The sequence below is a fragment of the Mus pahari genome, chromosome 12 (assembly GCF_900095145.1).
Source record: "Mus pahari chromosome 12, PAHARI_EIJ_v1.1, whole genome shotgun sequence".
NCBI classification, from domain to species: domain Eukaryota; kingdom Metazoa; phylum Chordata; class Mammalia; order Rodentia; family Muridae; genus Mus; species Mus pahari.
In genome coordinates this window covers 88,339,218-88,345,519 of record NC_034601.1, presented here as the reverse complement: position 1 = coordinate 88,345,519, position 6,302 = coordinate 88,339,218, and positions in this window count along the sequence as shown.

The following is a 6,302-nucleotide window of genomic DNA, read 5'->3' as shown; positions in this document are numbered from 1 at the left end:
TATATATATATATATATATATATATATATATAGAGAGAGAGAGAGAGAGAGAGAGAGAGAGAGAGAGAGAGAGAGAGAAAGGCAAAAATGAACATATACAATACTATACATGGCCTGCTTTTGTACCCAAAGAAGAAAGCCTGAATGTGACCAAGCCAACTTGCCACAAGTTGACAGATGTCTTCCTGGGACCTGAATCTGGCCAGCTCCCCATGTCTGTAAATGAAGTCTTATGGAAGCATACCCATGCTCATTTGCTTAAGTGCTTGCATCAGAGACTGTATGGCCCAGAAAGCCTTGAGTATTTACTGTCCACTCATCCACCCTAATGTCATCTAAAAGGTCTTTATGCCCCTGTCAATCAATTGCAATGTGTGGACCTTATTTAAACCCCCATTGGGACAAAATGGGAATGAATTATGAAACAGAGAAATTTAAACAAACACTGGTAGGAATTTAGTATGGTGTTATTAATAATTTCAGCTACAATAAGTGTGTGTGAAAGAGCCTTATCCAGTAGAGGTGTGCAATTATACACTGAGATGGTAAAACAAGGTTTGCTTTCTCATATTGGGTTTGTTGGGAGCATTTTAAGCAAGGTCTGAAGTGTACTGTATCACCCTAGCCTACCCTTCACTGTTTTCATTTTAAAGAAACTGAGGCATAGAGTTACTATTTGGAGAGTAGCGAGTATGGTATTCAAAGCCTGGGGTACAATTTGCAGAGCCTGCACTCTTCATCACAGGGCTAGTACTATCATGACCTTTCTGAAGGTCACACAATAGTCCATCTGGAGAAGGTTCCAGAACACTATCCGCATAGTGAGCACACAGCAGGAGAAAGGGGCTGGAGGCCTTGGAGAAGGTAGCCATCCACACCAGTTCAGTACGCTTGTCTGTCACTCACAAGAGCTGCACCCATATAGGAGAGTAATACCCAGAAGTACCTCCCAGCAGAGTGTGCTGAAGCATTCTGTGTGCCGGACCCCAACCTGGCTTGTTGAGGAGGGGACTGGGGTGTGGTGAGCCTGGAGACAGGAGGACCAGTGAGAAAGTGGCTGAATTGATCCTGGTAGCCTGTGGCCACTGCTCTGGACCTGAAGGACATGATGGTCATGGAAATGGACCCAGATGACAAAACATTCGGGGTTCAGGAGCCCGAGTACTCTACCATAGCACACAGCTGTCTGGGCAAGGCTTCCTGCCTAGGAATATTATTGTGTTTAGAATGTGAAATGGCTCCCTGGATTACATACACACGTAGTCACATCACATACTCATACACACACAACCATATACACACACCACACCACACACATATACACAAACCATATACACACATACATACATGCACAAATATACATATACCACACCACACACACGCACATCACACATATACACGTACCACACCAAATACACGCATCTCCATATATACCAACCACTACACACACTTATATACAATGTACATATACACACATACATACATACATACACACATACCATACACCACACATAAACTCATACATACACACACTTGCACCCACATATACATACACCACACCACAAACACACCACATACACACTCATATATACACCATTCACACACATACATACCTATACACACACATACAAACACACACACCACACAGTTACACATACCACATATACACACATACATACAACATTTACACACACATACACATACCACATATACACACGTCATAACACACACATGCACCACATATATACACCATCCACATGTGCATACACACCACACATACACATATGTATATACACACCACACACTTTCACACACACACACACAAACACACACACCACATACACACATATACACACACCATTCACATACATATACCCACACCATTCATACATACACACAAAGGCACATTTGCAGATAGAGGGAAGTAAAGGTTTAACCTAGCTTCACCTTTTCAGCCATTCCTTATGCATTTAAGATTATATTCCTATTTACAAAATGCATATACACTTTCAGAATGCATTGGTGTTATAGGACAGGTATAAGCTGAGTCCCCTTGGGTGAATTAATCTGGAGAGGTGTGGTGCTATTGTCACTGGGGATTCTTTTTTCTCTTCCTTTTTTCTTTTTTCTTTTTCTTTTTCTTTCTTTTTTCTTCTCTTTCTTTTCTTTCTTTCTTTCTTTCTTTCTTTCTTTCTTTCTTTCTTTCTTTATTGATTTGGTGAAGTAAGATCATGGGGTAGTCACTCAACAAATAAATACTACCCTGCCTTAAAAAGGTTACCTCAGGTTTGAGGCCACTGGACTGCATGTGTGTAAGCTATGGGTACCTCTCCTAGTTGTTTTTTTTTCCTCCTTCCTCCTTTCCAGGATTGTCCTGAATCTTCTCACCCTTGCCATCACCCCGGCAGCAGTTTGCACCCCATCTACTGGCAGAGAATCACTTGATGATGACCTCACTGGTGAGAGGGTGGAATCCTCCACAGAATCAAGGCCTTCTGAAAGCACTGTCATCACCGACTCTGAACACCGACTTAAGCAAGAAGGACGATGCCTTGGTGATGGGGTACTTGGTGGGTCACTAGCAACAAGCTGGCCAAGCAGGGCAGCTTCTTCTTCTGTAGGCTAAATTACTCAGGTCATCGTCTAAAGGTCTGAAGCACTTCCTTTTCCTGTTGAATCCCAAAGACAAATTCCTTCTGGCTCCTACTACAGAAGTATTTAAGTGGGACTGCTTGGAGTTTGGAACTATCCTTTGAGTGGGTTGATGATCATATTAGGGAGGAAGTGAAGATGACAGGAGGCCTCAGACAGCAGTGAGAACCTGAGTGTGCTTAGCCCTACTCTGCCTGTTCCCTTGACTGAACCAAGATGGCCTTCAGATCTTAGCAGCAACAAGAGACTCAAAGCTGGGTGGGTGAACCTGTAGCTACTCAGTCATTTCAGCAGAGGGATGTCTCAGAAATATAGTCCACCCTACTTCTGTAAGCTCATGTGCCCAGTGTCATACATGAGTCCTAGGAGCAATCAGAAACCCATGAGTTACAGCTATGCATTTTCACTACACCTCAGGGACAGTGTGAGGGCTGTTCCTGCCCTCCAATCTACTGCCTATTCGTTCCTAAAGACCACTGAGCAGGCAATCAAACTAACTGCCAGTATCCATCAATATTGGCTTCCAATTACGCACACGTGTAGACGGTGTAAAAGCACAAGACACACCAGGCAAGCTGACTGTATGAAGATTGTGGGCTGAAAGGGTGGGTGAGAACCTCATATACAATTCCATATGTTTCCCCGAGGGAAAATTTGTAAGATTGTGTCAGGGAAATGAGAGCTTTTATTGTTAAAATAAAATGAGCAATTGAAACTCAGACGAATCGTTGGAGATTAAAAAAAAAAAAACCAACAACAATAATAACACAATTTCTGAGCATAAAAGACAAACCCAGTAAGGCTGTAAAGGACAGGAAGAATGGAAGTAAAATCTATTGTGATGGATTAGTGGTTCTGTGTAATTCAATTCAGGAAACTACTGTAGCCCAGGGCCAAAAAGGCAAAGAGATAGAAATGATGGAAGAGCATACTTATGACAAGGGAGGTCTGAGAGTATGTTCTTTCCTGCTGTGGGACGCAATGGAGAGAACATAGAGACAGTGTAAAAGTAGGGATCAACCAGGCAAGATTACTTTGGGGTTAAGATGTATAAGCAAGTTTTGCCAAATGCCAGGAAATTTTCAAAAAGGATACAGAAGAATTCCAAAGACAAGGCCTAAGGTGTATGTTGTGGTAGACACTTTGCCTGTATACACAAAGTCCTGGAATCTAACCCTAGCATCTCTGTAAAAGGAAAAAGAGAAGTTGCAGCACTCACACACATGCCTGCATTTCAGTTGGTCTGGAGTCTTTCCAGAAGACTAAACATCAGGGGTCAGGAGATCTAAACTAAAGGGGTGACAACCTGGAATTCTGCATAGCTGAACTATCTCTCCTGTGGGCAAGAATAGAGGGAAGTACATTTGCTACAAAAATAAATACCACAAAATAACAGAAAGAATATTCCAGATTGTTTCAAGTAGGTCTTTCAGTAGGTGTTATGGATGAGCATGTGGGGATAAAAATGAAGAGATAGAGCTACCTCCCATAGTCCTGCCTGGGTAAGGGTGGTCATTGTAACCAGAGTTTAGCTGTGAGGGACTCTCCGTGCCACACAGTAAGGACTGAATCCTGATAGCCCTGCTGTGTGCTCTCCCATAGAATGTGACACCTCTTCACAGCTCAGCATCCTCTGCTACAATGGGAGGTAAAGCCTACTTCCTACTTCACTAAGTGATACAAAGCGACAATATATCAATCACCTCACATAAAACCTCCATGCTTTAATTATGAGCCAAAAGGTATTGCTTCAATTAACAATTATTGTTATTTTTTGTGATTTTAAACTCTTTTTAGTAAACTCATCAGAAGCTCTTCTTCTAGAAGAAAGAAGATTCCAGGAGGCTTCAGATGTGGGCCACCCCTGAGTAGCATTCGTCGGATTGTTCCAGACAGAAGGTTTGTCTTCTGGAGACACTGAGAGGGTCCTTCTCCTCAAGTGGATGCAGGCCTCATGCCCAAGTATCCCCAAAAGTACCCAATACAATAACAAAATATACCCAACAAAATGTGAACTAGAGTTTCTGTCTATGATGAAAATCCTATGGAAGGATTGACCTATCACAGCGAGAAATATCAAGGGCTAAAACTATCATTAGCTACTTTTAACCTCCTTGATTTAGGGCCATTTATCACACTCCCCTTTGTGTCTGAACTAACATTCCTTTGACTATCAGGCAAAAGCTTTGGAACCTGTTCCACCAACCCTAAATCTAAAAATACTGTCAGGAGCATCCAAGGAATATGGCTGAGACTCCCTTGCTTTGCTGTAACTGTGTCTCTGAGCACCACCACCTTCTCACCAGCATACTTGATAAATGCATCAATTTCTGACTTCCTTTTGTTCTGTGACCATCAAAGTGCATAGACGCAGAGGAATGTATTTCCCTGAATCCATATTCTTGAGACGCGAATATATTTGACTCATACAAAACTTATTTCCTTTGGAGTGAAAGTTGTATTTTGTGTTAACCAGTAATAGTGACCTCACTAAATGTTTCTTTTGGGAGAGATGAACTGGATGCAGAGGTGTTCACTTCAAAGTAGCAGAGGCTTGCTTTTTGAGTTGCAAACATAGAATTGAAATTACAAGCTAGCACTTCTGCTCTCGGCCATTTGAGACCCTGTAAGCCTCAACCCCAAAGGGATAAAGACTAAGATCTGAAGGTGTTTATTCCACAGACTTGGAGTCCGTTGTTCTAGTCTTGGTGGCACTCAGGAAAGTTGGGAGGAGCTGACCCAGTTCTGTATGCTTCTGGACACTGAGACTGGTGTAGCTAATCTGCTATGAGAAGCTTCCAGCAAAAACAGCACTAGAATGTATCTTGTTGGGAAGGGTAGCCAGGTGAGCCACCCATGCTAGTTACAGTGTATCTCATTTGATTCTTAAGACAGTTGTAAGCAATGGGTGTTCTTATCCACATTTTAAAGTGAGGCCTTGGAGACCAAGGGAATTTAAAGATCTTGCTCCTCCTGGTAGAGACATTGAATATAACAACCAGTGTAGGTATAATGTTTTTGTGCACTGTGTAAAGATTATCCTTGTATTATTCAAATGCTGATTTCTCTGTCCCCCACCACCACCAATATCTTGTTACAATCCAGACATGGCATTATGATGTTTATTCTAAGTATCTCTTGTCTCAAGTTTGTGTAAATATTGTTCCCCATTTATTCTCTCACTTGTTAATAAAATTTGATCAGCTAATGGCTGGGCAGAAGAGAGAATAGGGCTGGACTTCCACCAGCCAGGAGAAAGGGGGGACAGGTAGGAGAAAAAATTTGACATGAGAAAGGGACATGGAAGAGACATGGAAAAACACACTTGAATCCCAGAGAGCCAACCAATACTAAAATGCAAGTATCTCAGGGATTTTGGCAGTGAGGAAGCCAGATTATCTTAGAGGATTAGAATAGATCAATGATTACCCAGTTATTGTGCTATAAAGCATATCACATAAATCTTATAGTCTGTCTCATTCATTTGGGAGCTATGCAGGGATAAAGAAAAAATTGTAACTTTTATAAATGCATTTACAATCTGGAGAAATTAACCTCAGTATAACCAGAAGATATTTGAATGTCACATGGTACCTTGGATTTTTGCTTTATTGTTGTTTCGAGATTTTTGTTGTTGTTTTGGCAGACAA